This window comes from Mus caroli, unplaced genomic scaffold (assembly GCF_978045245.1).
Source record: "Mus caroli unplaced genomic scaffold, Mus_caroli_1 scaffold_2, whole genome shotgun sequence".
Taxonomy (NCBI): Eukaryota; Metazoa; Chordata; class Mammalia; order Rodentia; family Muridae; genus Mus; species Mus caroli.
The window spans coordinates 12,546,086-12,560,168 of NW_028227257.1; the positions used below are offsets into that span (position 1 = coordinate 12,546,086).

Sequence of the window (14,083 nt, forward strand, 5' to 3'; positions counted from 1 at the left end):
ATGGATGAAGTGACGAGACAGAGCTTGGCTTGCTGGTACAGCTGGTGTAACACTGTGGGTCTCCATTCTCTGCTGATCTTCGCTTCACTGAGGCACAGTGGAAAACTTAACCTGGTGTTCTTTTTGGTCCTTCTTGTTGACTCGAACAAAGCTGAGGCCTGTCTGTCTGAACTGGACTGCTGGTGTATCTGTGAAGTTGTTTGTGAGTAAATTGAGCTTCAACTGCTGACCTGTGAACTAGATTGCCGATTTCCAGACAACACAGACGGGGAGTTGCTCCAAAGAACTTTTCTAGACAGGTTCGTTTCCCCTGTATCCTTTCTTTTCTACCACCTCTGTAGGTGGTCTACCAGGGAGGTTAAAGTATTTAAGAACCATCATTAAAAATAGGATTTGGGGGCTGGTGAGATGGCTCAGTGGGTAAGAGCACCCGACTGCTCTTCCGAAGGTCCAGAGTTCAAATCCCAGCAACCACATGGTGGCTCACAACCATCCGCAATGAGATCTGGCGCCCTCTTCTGGAGTGTCTGAAGACAGCTACAGTGTACTTACATATAATAAATAAATAAATCTTTAAAAAAAAAAATAGGATTTGGCCGGGCGGTGGTGGCACACGCCTTTAATCCCAGCACTTGGGAGGCAGAGGCAGGCTGATTTCTGAGTTCGAGGCCAACCTGGTCTACAAAGTGAGTGCCAGGACAGCCAGGGCTATACAGAGAAACCCTGTCTCGAAAAACAACAACAACAACAAAAAAAAATAGGATTTGGAGAAGAGGTGAGTCTTCCTGAGTGCCTGTTGCAGGTATCTGTCTGTGTGGTCAGCTTGATGCTTTCCCAGAGAAACCCCAAGGTGAAAAATAGGCAAAGAGGCTTCCAGCCTAGAGGAGTGTACAGCTTTGGAGGAGGCCTAATGTGACAGCAGGGGAGGTGGGAAATGTCTTGGGAAAACACCCCTGAACCTGCCTTGTTTATCAGTACCAAGGAAGCCCCGGGCCATCAGGAAAAGCCGAAAGAGAAGCACTGGCACAGAGCCAAGATTCTCAACCTAAAGCTTAGAGAGGCAGAGCAGCAGCGTGTGAAGCAGGCAGAGCAGGAGCAGCTTCAGAAGGAGGAAGGTCAGGTCCGTCTGCACAGCCTGTACCCCCTGCAAGAGGAGGTCCTGCAGCTCAACCTCTAGTCAGCACAAAGACCTGCTGAATGTGGGCCTGGTGCCCTCCAGATCCTGAGCAACCAGCTGTATGGCCTCATCTCCGGCATCATTCACACCACCTTGGAGAGTGGTTTTCCCACAGCAGAGAACTAAGCTGAGGCAGAGCGAGCCCTGCAGGAAATGTGGGACCTCCTCTCAAATTTGGAGCAGGAGATCACCAGAGCCTCTCAAGTGAAGAAGAAGCATGAAGAGGAGGCCCAGGTCAAGCTGCAGGAGTCACCGGTGCAGCAGGGGCCAGGGGCTCCCACCCAGACCTCTGCACCCAGCCCAAGCCCAGTAGGAACACAGAACGAAGAGCTGCAGGTGAAGGTACAAGATAGCACGATGCAGTGGTACCGGCAACTTCAGGATGCTTCTGCCACGTGCGTGTTGGCCTTCGAGGACCTGACCAGCAGCAAGGATAGTCAGACCAAAAAGATAAAGATGGACTTGCGGAAGGCAGCCACCATCCCAGTGAGCCAGATCTCCACCATGGCAGGTTCAAAGCTGAAGGAGGTCTTTCACAAGATCCATAGCCTTCTCTCTGGAAAGTCTGTTCAGTCTGGTGGCTGTTCCGTGTCTGTCACTCTTAACCCTCAGGGGCTGGACTTTGTCCAGTACAAACTGGCAGAGAAATTTGTGAAACAAGGGGAGGAGGAAGTGGCCTCTCACTAGGAAGCGGCATTCCCCATTGCCGTGGTGGCATCCGGTATCTGGATGCTCCATCCCAAAGTGGGAGACCTCATTCTTGCTCATCTCCACAAGAAGTGTCCATACTCTGTTTCTTTCTACCCAGCTTTCAAGGAAGGGATGGCTTTGGAGGACTATCAACGGATGCTTGGCTACCAAGTGACGGATTCCAAGGTTGAGCAACAGGATAACTTTCTAAAACACATGTCTGGGATGATCCGTCTGTATGCCGCCATCATCCAGCTCCAGTGGCCATATGGGAACCAGCAGGAGGCTCATCTTCATGGCTTAAATCGTGGCTGGCGCTGGTTGGCACAGGTCTTACACATGGAGCCTCTCTCAGATGTGACAGCCACCCTCCTGTTTGACTTCTACGAGGTGTGTGGGAACACCCTCATGAAGCAGTACCAGGTCCAGTTCTGAAAGATGATACTTCTCATCCAAGAGGACGACTTCCCCAGAATTGAAGCCATCATCACGAGCTCAGGACAGATGGGCTCTTTCATACGTCTGAAGCAGTTCTTGGAGAAACGTCTGCAACGCAGAGAGACTCCTGTGCCCAGAGGCTTTCTGACAACCTCCTTCTGGCGCTCCTGATGTCCTCCGTCACCCTGTGTGGCGGGAATGGGCAACCATAAAGCAACAGAGACAGCGGGCTTGGAAGAATTATGTCAGATTGAGAAATTGATCAGTGTGTTTTTATGTATCTGTACCCCGTGAATAAGGCTTTTATAGTTCACAGCCTTTGTCAGTCTTTTTTTTTTTTTGTGGTTTTTCGAGACAGGGTTTCTCTGTGTAGCTCTGGCTGTCCTGGAACTCACTTTGTAGACCAGGCTGGCCTCGAACTCAGAAATCCGCCTGCCTCTGCCTCCCGAGTGCTGAGATTAAAGGCGTGCGCCACCATGCCCGGCTGCCTTTGTCAGTCTTGTGTCAGGTTTGGTAGTTCTATAGGCGTCACAGACAGATAGAGAAGTGGCCTTTCTAAATCTCACAGGTTACAAGAAGAGGTAAAAGGGCACTTAGCCCTTGGCTGCACTTGGTCTCTTCTGTCTGTCGCTCAGGGAGCTGGTGATTCTTTATCTGCTTGACTCGGACCTGTAGTGAGCCCTCCATTTTTCCCTCCACGCTGCCCACTCCTGTTCATCACATACTTAGAAAGAATAAGCCTCCTAAGAGTCCCTTAAAGTATCAGGTAATATTTGCAGTCTTACACTGTGTGGCTTGTGGCGTATGTGTGTATTCAGAAGACATGAATGATGTTGGTATGGACTGCACCCCAGAGTGTATCAGGGATTGGGTATATGGATCATGACTGAGAGCATGCACTATAGAGAACTCTGTCCCCTTGATTTGGAATTTGGCCCCTGGCTGGCTGAGGATGCTGTACTAGATTGGGTACCTTTTTGTTGTTTTTCCAACAAGAATTAAGATGGGTTGACCTGTGGCTTTGGGTGTAAGCTGAAGACCATCAGCAGTGCGTGGGTTGCATGCGTTGGGGTCAGGAGGAGCTGACTGTCTCAGTTGGAAGCTGGTATTTGTTTACAAACACATGCGGGCCTGTGTGGCAGGCATTCTCATTAGTACTCTCAAAGGGCTTAAGCATTTTAATTGTGGACTAGAGTTCCCAAAAAAGTAATAAAGCTTGAGTTTAAAAAAAAAGATTTGAAGACTAGGGAACAAAATAGCAATGGAAGGAGTTATAGACACAAAGTTTGGAGCTAAGATGAAAGGATGGACCATCCAGAGACTGCCCCACCTGGGGATTCATCCCAAAATCAGCCACCAAATGCAGACACTATTGCATATGCCAGCAAGATTTTGCTGAAAGGACCCTGATATAGCTGTCTTGTGTGAGGCTATGCCAGTGCCTGGCAAATACAGAAGTGGATGCTCACAGTCATCTATTGGATGGAACACAGGGCCCCCAATGGAGGAGCTAGAGAAAGTACCCAAGGAGCTGAAGGGGTCTGCAACCCTATAGGTGGAACAACAATACGAACTAACCAGTACCCCCAGAGCTCATGTCTCTAGCTGCATATGTAGCAGAAGATGGCCTACTCAGCCATCATTGGGAAAAGAGGCCCCTTGGTCTTGCAAACTTTATATGCCCCAGTACAGGGGAATGCCAGGGCCAAGAAGTGGGAGTGAGTGGGTAAGGGGAGCAGGGCTTGGGGAGGGTATAGGGGACTTTCGGGATAGCATTTGAAATGAAGAAAATATAGAATAAAAAATTGAAAAAATAGGATTTGAAAAAATTAGTTACCTACTCTGATGGAGTTCTTCCCATCGGGATACTTGGCATTAAATTTGAGAACTAACCAGGTCAACTGTGGTGTCAGAGGCTGTCTTGATGACCTAGGATTAACTCAACATACCTACATCTAACCTCTCTGCCTCAGAGTTCATAACATCTCTACACAGAGTCCTGTCAGACTTTTTTTTTTTTTTTTTTTTATATGTAAGTACACTGTAGCTGTCTTCAGAAACACCAGAAGAGGGAGTCAGATCTCATTACAGATGGTTGTGAGCCACCATATGGTTGCTGGGATTTGAACTCTGGACCTTCGGAAGAGCAGTCGGGTGCTCTTACCCACTGAGTCATCTCACCAGCCCCCCTGTCAGACTTTTAAAATATACATATTTTAATTTTTTTGAGACAGGGTTTCTGTGCTGGCTTGTCTTCTGTCAACTTGACACAAGCTAGAGTTATTTGAAAGGAAGAAGGAAGGACCCTCAGTAAGATCCAGCTGTAATTACTTAGTAATTGATGACAGAGAGCCCAGACTATGGTGGGTGGTACCATCCTTGGGCTGATGGTCCTGCAATCTATAAGCAAGCAGGATGAGCAAGCCATGGGGAGTAAGCCAGTAACCAGCACCCCTCCATAGCCTCTGCATCAGCCCTTTCCTCCCGGATCTTTCCCTGTTAGAGTTCCTGTTCTGACTTCCTTTAATTATGAACAGCAATATGGAAGTGTAAGCCAAATAAACCCTTTCCTTCCCAAGCAGTCTTTTGGTCATGGGGTATCACTGCAGCAATAGAAACCCTCACTAAGTTTCTCTGTGTAGCCCTGGCTGTCCTGGTACTCACTCTGTAGACCAGGCTGGCCACAGACTTGGGGATTTGCCTGTCTTTGTCTACCAAGTACTGGGATTAAAGATTTTGCACCATAAGTAAACAAGCAGGGCTTGCTTGCTTGATCGATTTGTTTATTTGTTTGTTTGTTTATTTGATGTGTATGGGTGTTTTGCCTGCATGCAGATCTAGTTGTAGTGACCACAAAAGCCAGAAGAGGGCATTGGATCCCCTGAAACTCAAGTTTCAGATGACTGTGAGCCACCATGTTAGTGTTAGCAATCCTGAGTCCTTTGAAGAGCAGCCAGCCAGTGCTTTTAGCAGCTGAGTCATCTCTCCAGCCCAGCCTTCAGACTTTTTTGGGATTATTTTGGAGGAGGTAAGAGTTACAGCTCAGCTGGTAGAGGGCTTGCCTAGCAAACATGAAGATTTGGGTTTGACACTTACTACCGCATGACTAGGACGGGGTGGTACGCACCTGTAATCTCAGCACTTGGAAAATGGATACAGGAGGATGGAAAGTTCCAGGTCATCTTTGCCTACTGGCGAGTTCAAGGCCACCTTGGGCTGTATGAGACTTTGTCTCTAAGATGAACAACAGCTGGGGAACAGCTGAGAGATAGATCAGCAGTTAAGAGCTCTCTGGCTGCTGTTCCAGTGGACCCACCACTCTCTGTGGCTTACAACAGTCTATAACTCCAACCCCAAGGGGATCTGGCCACCTGCTCTGACACATTGTTCACATACACACACAGAGGCAAAGCACCTAGACGCATAAACAAAAATCTAAAAAAAATGTAAATCGTAAATTAACAAACAAACAAAGGAATCCAAGCAGGTAGTGAGAAGAGATGACTCGGCGCGTAAAGGCCCTTGGGTGGCAAATCTGATGACCTGAATCGGATCCCTGGAACTCAAGTTAAAGGCGGGAGGAGAGAACTGACTCCACAAAGTTGTCTTCTGGCCTCTACCTGCATGCCATAAAATGGGCCACCTCCTTTCCAGTCATTCACTTGAGCACGTGTGCCTCACTACAATTAAAGAAGAAAAATGAAATTTAAAATAACAACAAGGGGCTGGTGAGATGGCTCAGTGGGTAAGAGTACACGACTGTTCTTCCGAAGGTCCTGAGTTCAAATCCCAGCAACCACATGGTGGCTCACAACCATCCGTAATGAGCTCTGACTCCCTCTTCTGGAGTGTCTAAAGACAGCTACAACTCACATATAATAAATAAATTAAAAAAAAAAGTAAAATAACAACAAAAGAGAAAGGAAAGTGTATATGCAGCTTAGACTGGCCTTGAGTGTGAAGCGGTCCTCCTGCCTCGGCTTTCCAGGCTGAGGTCTCAGGCGTGAGCCACTCTACTGATCTCTCTCTTTTCTTTCTCTGGTGGTGGAGATCAGAACCGGGGCCTTGTACACAAGCTACATGCCACCCTCCATCCACACTCCAGCCCCCCCTGCTCATATTCTCTCTTCCTTTTGAAAAACTGTTCTTGAGATAGTCTATCTCACTAGCCTGCAGTTCAGGCTGGCCTTGAACTCATGGAGATCCTCTTGTCTCAGGCTTCCTGTAGATCACAGGCATGAGCCGCCATGCCTGGCTTTCTCATGGAATTAATAGAGACTTGCTTTCCTGTTAACTGACTGTTGGTATTTTTGACTATTTGTGTGTGTGTGTGTGTGTGTGTGTGTGTTAGAAATCTTTTTTTGGGGCGGGGGGTTCGAGTCAGGGTTTCTCTGTGTAGCCCTGGCTGTCCTGGAGCTCACTCTGTAGACCAGGCTGGCCTTGAACTCAGAAATTCGCCTGCCTCTGCCTCCCGAGTGCTGGGATCAGATCTCATTACGGATGGTTGTGAGCCACCCCATGGTTGATAGGATTTGAACTCAGGACCTTCAGAAGAGCAGTCAGTGGGGCTGGTGAGATGGCTCAGTGGGTAAGAGCACCCTACTGCTCTTCCGAAGGTCTGGAGTTCAAATCCCAGCAACCACATGGTGGCTAACAACCATTCGTAACGAGATCTGACTCCCTCTTCTGGAGTGTCTGAAGACAGCTACAGTATACTTACATATAATAAATAATAAATAAATCTTTAAAAAAAAAAGAGCAGTCAGTGATCTTAACTGCTGAGCCATCTCTCTAGCCCTGAAATCTTTTTATTATTCCTATCTCTTTACAAAGCTTGCCATTAATCTTTCTTATTTTTATGATCACTGTGATGACGTTTTTGGTTGTTTTTTTTTTTTTTCAAGACAGGGTTTCTCTGTGTAGCCCTGCCTGTCCTGAAACTCACTCTGTAGATCAGGCTGGCCTCAAACTCAGAAATCTGCCTGCTTCTGCCTTCCAAGTGCTGGGATTAAAGGCTTGTGCCACCACCGCCTGGCTAATCTAGACTTTTTTGATCTGGGAAATGCTATGCCTTTAATCTAGATCGAGAAAGAGAGAGCAAGAGATTGAGAGATTCATTTTATAAGTTCTGTTACTTGAGAATCCTGACTAATATAATTACATCTACTTTTTTTAAAGATTTATTTATTATTGTATCTAAGTACACTGTAGCGGTCTTCAACCACACCAGAAGAGGGCATCAGATCCCATTACGAATGGTTGTGAGCCACCATGTGGTTGCAGGGATTTGAACTCCGGACCTTCGGAAGAGGAGTCAGTGCTCTTACCTGCTAAGTCATCTCTCCAGCCCAATTACATCTATTTTTATTTATTCACTTTGAACAATTTATTTCTTTATTTACTTTATGTATGTGAGTTACATTGTAGCTGTCTTCAGACATACCAGAAAAGGGCATCAAACCACATTACAGATGGTTGTGAGCCACCATGTGGTTACTGGGAATTGAACTCAGGACCTCTGGAAGGGCAGTCAGTGCTCTTAACTGCTGAGCCATCTCTCCAGCCCCACATTTATTTATTTACTTATTTTATTCATTTAAGACATCAAATGTTTTGACCTTTTTCTTCAGAGGTTCTAAATTTTGTTTTATACCTTAAGAGCTCTTCTCCATTTTAGAGTTAGGCATTTCTTTTTCCTCCAAGGTTCTTCTACTACTTCTGTTTGTTCATTTTGAGACAGTCACTCAACCCTTACAACATTTATCCTTAGGACAAATTGTTCTCTTTTCAGTGGCCTTGAACTCACCAGGTGGCTGAGGATGTCTGGAGTTCCTGATCCACTTACCTGAACATCCCACATATGGGGATTACAGGAATGTGCCCCACACAGCTCCTCTGACGATTTCATACCATCCTTTTTTGTTTAAATTTTTGATCCACAGGACTGGAGAAATGGCTCATCTGTGAAGAGCACAAGTATCCTGTCACAATAACTTCTTCTTCTTCTTCTTCTTCTTCTTCTTCTTCTTCTTCTTCTTCTTCTTCTTCTTCTTCTCTTTCTTCTTCTTCTTCTTCTTCTTCTTCTTCTTCTTCTTCTTCTTCTTCTTCTTCTCCTTTTTCTCCATCATCATCATCATCTAGAGACTGGATTGATGGCATACGGTGAAGAGCACTGACAGCTTGTCAAGAGTGTTGGGGTTCACGAGTCGCCCCACAAACCACACACACACCAATCTCAGTCAGAATGGGATGGCTTATTGAATGCATACCTAATACTGATCAGTTCAGGGAGTAGCTCAGAGTTATCTGAAGCTACGACATCAAACACTTCCCAGGGCAGGCATATAAAGGGAAACACCCACAATGAGCTCATAAACAGGTGTAGGAAGTGCTAACCAGTGGTCAGCTCTGACTCAAACCATTTTAGATATAACAGTATATAACTGACCTTTAATTTGATGGATCCTACATAAAGCTTTGTGGAATTTCTTAAGACTAACAAACCTCATACAGAACATACAGAACATAACAGGATATGTGATCTGTATGACTGTACTCTGAGACGAGTTATTTTTCTGTGTCAATGACTGGCAGGCATGTCACAGCAACAATGTGAAATAGCTGGCAGGCATGGAACAAAATGTCTTCTGCTATGCTGGGGGAGGGGGCGGCCCTCAACCCAGAGGATCTGGTTTTGATTCCCAGCACCTGTGTGACTGCTCACAGCCGTAACTTCACAGCGGATCCATATTTTCTTCTGTCTGCTGGCACCAGTTAAAACGCATGCAGGCAAAACGATGCTCAAACACATACATAAAGATATATAAATAAGCCGGGCATGGTGGCACACGCCTTAATCCCAGCACTCGGGAGGCAGAGGCAGGCGGATTTCTGAGGCCAGCCTGGTCTACAAAGTGAGTTCCAGGACAGCCAGGGCTATACAGAGAAACCCTGTCTCGAAAAACAAAAAAAAAAAAATATATATATATATAAATAATAAACTACTAAAAAAGTGAATTCTTGGGATCTGGAAAGATAGCTCCGTGGTTAAGAGCACTCATTGTCCTTCTACAGGGCTTGGGGTTGATTGCCAGCACCTACAGGGGGGCTCACAACCATCTCAGGGGACCTGACACCCTATTCTTGTTATGCCCATTCAGGAAGTGTTCACGAACCTCAAAAGACCACGGAGGAGCTGAAGCTTGGGCTCCCAGCTGATTCTGATGCACAGGATGGGAGGGTGGAGCCCCAAGTCCGGTTTCAAGCAAGCATTTACAGAGGCGAGCAAACAAGCAAGGGGGGTTTCAGCTTGGCACACAGCTGATTGGGGGGGGGGGCACAATTACTGCTCTTTAAAATGACTGGCCGGCGCTGGGAGCCAAACCATAAATGTAACATCTGCCTTCCTCCTGATTGGTGGTTGTTAGGAAGTGACCTGGAAACCTGTGCTAGATGCAGGCTTGTTGGTTCACTTGAGTTCAACCTTAGGTCAGGTTCTCTAAGATGGAGCCTAAACCCAAGATGGAGTAGGTCTAGTCTCCAAGGTGACAGGGAGAGAGAGAGAGAGAGAGAGAGAGAGAGAGAGAGAGAGAGAGAGAGAGAGAGAGAGAGAGAGAGAGAATCTTGCAGTGTTTCCTAAGAACAGTGAGGGTCCTGGGACACCATTTGATCGTCAGTGTGATTGGAGGAAAAAATGCTGGGGAGAAGCCAGGCATGGTGCTATATACCCTAAATTCCACTCAAGGAGACCAAGAGTTCCAGGTCATTTTTGACTATTTAGTGAGCTCTCCATCAGTCTGAGTTATGTGAGAACGTGTCTAAAGATAGATAAAAGAAAACACACAGGAGACCAGTAAAGCACCCGTCTGGATGTTTCTGGAATGGCATTTCCAGAGAGGATTGGTAGCTCTCTAGAATTGACCAATTCTTGGGTAGATCTAGAATATCTTCATATTATTCAGGAGGTGTTATCTGGGAGGTCCAGGGTGGGGTCTCATTAGAGGATTTAGGTCACCAGGGTGTGTTCTTGGGGGGGGGTTATCCCTGACCACTATCCGACCTGTTATACTGTATTCTGCATTGTTTCTTTTCTTTAAAATTTTTTTTTTACTTATTTTATGTGTATAGGTGTTTTCCCTGCATGTATGTCTGTGTAGTATGCACATGAGGTGCCTACAGAATCAAGAAGATAGCATCAGATCGCCCTGAAACTAGAGTTACAGATAGTGGGTGCTGGGAATTGAACCAGGGTCTGTGGAAGAGCAACCAGTGTTCTTTAACAATTATCTCTTCTCTTCTCTTCTCTTTTCTTTCTTTCTCTCTCTCTCTCTCTCCCTCTCTCTCCCTCTCTCTCTCTCTCTTTTTTTTTTTTTCAGAGACGGGGTTTCTCTGTATAGCTCTGCCTGTTCTGGAATTCTGTAAATCAGGCTGGCCTCGAACTCAGAAATCCGCCTGCCTCTGCTTCCCTCCAAGTGCTGGGATTAAAGGCATGCGCTGCCCAGCTCTTTTTTGTTTTTGTATGTGAGTTTTTTTTTGTTTTTTGGTTTTTTTTTTTTTTGAGACAAGGGTTCATGTAGCCCAGGCTAGCCCTTAAACTCATTTTGTAGCAAAGCCTTCCTCCCCCATTAACTTTTCGTTGTTTTGTTTGTTGATTTTTCAAGATGGCGTTTCTCTGTATGTCTTCGATTGTCCCAGACCTCTGGGTAGACCAGGCTGGCCTCAAACTCAGAGACCTACTTGCCTCTGTCTCCATAGTGCAGGGATTAAAGGCTAGCCTGAGATCTTTTTATAGAAAAGTGAACAAACTCCATGGAAGAAATGGAAAAAGAACAAGAAAATACTACAAAATCAGGACAACCTGAAGATGTAATACTGTTCTGAGAACTACCCTGAACCAAGGAATCGTTCCCAGGCACACAGTAGCCTTGGGAACCCCTGGTGCTGAGAGACCAAATCTTTTAAATTCAGACTCCATTTTAGAGAACTTGACTTCAGGTACACTAAAACCTAGCATTAGTTTCCAAGTTACCCCTCAACAAAACCCGAGCCTAGCTCCAGTCTTTAGGCCAATCCCCAACAAGACCTGGGTCTCCAGGTTACACCTCCAACAAGACCAGTATCTCCAGGGTTATTACCCCAAAAGATCCACACTCCCAGGTTACAAGGCCACCCCTGCCTAATGACCACCAATGCAGAGGAAAGCAGAAATTAAGTTTATGATATGACTCCCAGCACCAGCCAATTATGTTAAAGGTCATAGTAGCTCTCCAATTAGATGCTTGCACACTCACACCCCCGTCCATCCCCATCCCCCACTCCCACCCCACTTGTTGCTTACTATAAAGTCTTGGCCCGATAGATATTCAGGGATCCTCATCACCAAAACCGTCCTGCGTGACGACAGTGGTGTTCTGAGGGGCTGAGCTAGCTCAAATAAAATAAAAAGGTTCTATTGTGATTGCATCAGATTGGCTCCTGTCTGTTTTGGGGGGATCACAAATATTTCCCTGGCAATACAGTACTTTCCAGTGAGTTTGTTTTCGTCTGTATATAGAGACTACTAGTTTTCTTCCAAGGTCCACACACTTTTTGTTTATTTATTTATTTTTGTAATTTTGTTACTAGCTCTCACATGTAGCACTGGCTGAGCCTGAAACTTGCTCTGTAGACCTGGATGGCTTTGAACTCAGAGATCTGCCCTCCTCTGCCTCTCTAGTGCTGGGATTATGGGTATGTGCTGCCATCCATGCCCAGACTGGGTTTGTTTTTATGTAAAGAATACCTTGGACATTAGTTAGGCATAGTGGTACACACCTGTAATCCGAGCTATTGAGAGACTGTGAGGCAGGAGGATCATCTAGAACAGTGGTTCTTAACCTGTGGGTCTCAGTCCCTTTGGGGCCAAACAACCCTTTCACAGGGGTGAGAAATCAGATATTTACATCATGGTGCACAACAGTAGCAAAATTACAGTTAAGAAGTAACAACACAGCCAGGTGAGGTGGCGCACGCGCACGCCTTTAATCCCAGCACTCGGGAGGCAGAGGCAAGTGGATCTCTGAGTTCGAAGCCAGCCTGGTCTACAAAGTGAGTTCCAGGACAGCCAGGGCTATACAGAGAAACCCTGTCTCAAAAAACCAAAAAAAAAAAAAAAAAAAAAGGAAGTAACAACACAAATAATTTTATGGTTGGGGTCACCACAGCATGAGGAACTGTGTTAAAGCATCAGTGTGTTAGGAAGGCTGAGAACCACTGCTCCAGAGGCAGAGGCCAGCTTGGGCAGCATAGCAAAACTTTGTGCAAACAAACCAAAATTAAAGAATACAATTTATGCTGGGGGGGATGGTGGCACGCGCCTTTAGTCCTAGGACTCCGGAGGCAGAGGCAGGAGGATCTCTGTGAGTTTGAAGCCAGCGTGGTATACAGAGGGAGTTCCAGGAGAGCCAGGGCTACACAGTGAAACTGGGGCGAGAGAGTTCATTATTTTAAGCTGGCCGTGTGGTGGTGGCACATACCTTTAATTCCAGCACCCAGGAGGCAGAGGTATTCTTATCTCTCCGAATTTGAGGCCAGACAGAGCTAAACAGTAAGACCCCATTTTAAACAAAATAAAACCCAAAAAACAAAAAAACCAAACAACCCCCCCCAAACCCACCAAAATTGATTCTTTTGTTTGTAAATATGCACATTTTACCCAGTGGGCATCTTCACTGCCCTAACTGCCTATGTGTTGCTTACTTAGTGGAGCTGGCTGGGAACTGGAAGGATCCGCTGGTTTCGGTTCTGGAACTCAGTGTCACTGGGTTTTACAAGAAGCAAACTAGGAAGACTTGATTCAGATAAAGGCACCCCCCAGGGTCTCTGCAAGTCAGAGGAGGGTCTTTTTAGCTACTGCAGACGTCATCATGAATTCATGCAAAGTCAGCCACAGTGCCTTGGCAAGGAGACTGGGCTGCTATTTTTATTTATTTATTTATTTATTTATTTATTCGTCCAGACAACATCAACTGGCTAGGTTTTTTTTTTTTTTTTTTTTTTTTTGTCCTTTTGGGGTAGGGATGGAACCCAGAGTCTTGGGTATCTGGCTATGATGTCTACCTAGGTGCATCAACCACAGGCACCACTTAAAATAAGCCCAGAAGGGGGCTCCAGAAGGGGGCTGCAGAGATGGCTCAGCGGTTAAGAGCACTGACTGCTCTTCCAAAGGTCCTGAGCCACCACATGGTGGCTCACAACCATCCATAATGAGATCTGACGCCCTCTTCTGATGTGTCTGAAGACAGCTACAATGTACTTACATATAATAATAAATAAATCTATAAAAAAAAAATAAGCCCAGAGGATGCCAGCGACTCAGCTCCCACAACCTCCGGTAAGGACCCTATCTAATTGTAAAGACCTGTCTCCCTCCCTCCCACCCCCCTACATAAAAGAGAGAGATAGGTGGCTAACAGTTAAGAACACTTACCACTCTTGAAGAGGACCTATCTCACAACTGCCTGAAACTCCTACACCAGGCAGGCAGTGCCAGCACTGGACTCCGTGGATGCCTGAACTCAAAACACCAAGGCAAGAAAACCCAAGCTACAGGACTAGTGAAGATGGAGCTGAGCGGTAGAAGTTTGCTTCAATCCCCAGGACTACACTAAACAAGCCCACACCAGCCTCTTGTCCACAGAACCACACTCAGTTTAGATCTGCAGGAAAGGAACCAGACAGCGCTTGTGCTTGTCTGTTTTCGGCTCAGACTTCATTTACTCTGACTTCCCCAGTAAACTC

The 14,083-nt window shown here is 46.1% G+C and overlaps 1 pseudogene; it reads left to right on the forward strand.

Annotated features, from left to right (window-relative positions):
- The first annotated feature begins 934 nt into the window (after positions 1 to 934).
- Positions 935 to 2,476, forward strand: LOC110307555 (mRNA export factor GLE1 pseudogene; annotated as a pseudogene).
- The last annotated feature ends 11,607 nt before the right edge of the window (positions 2,477 to 14,083 follow it).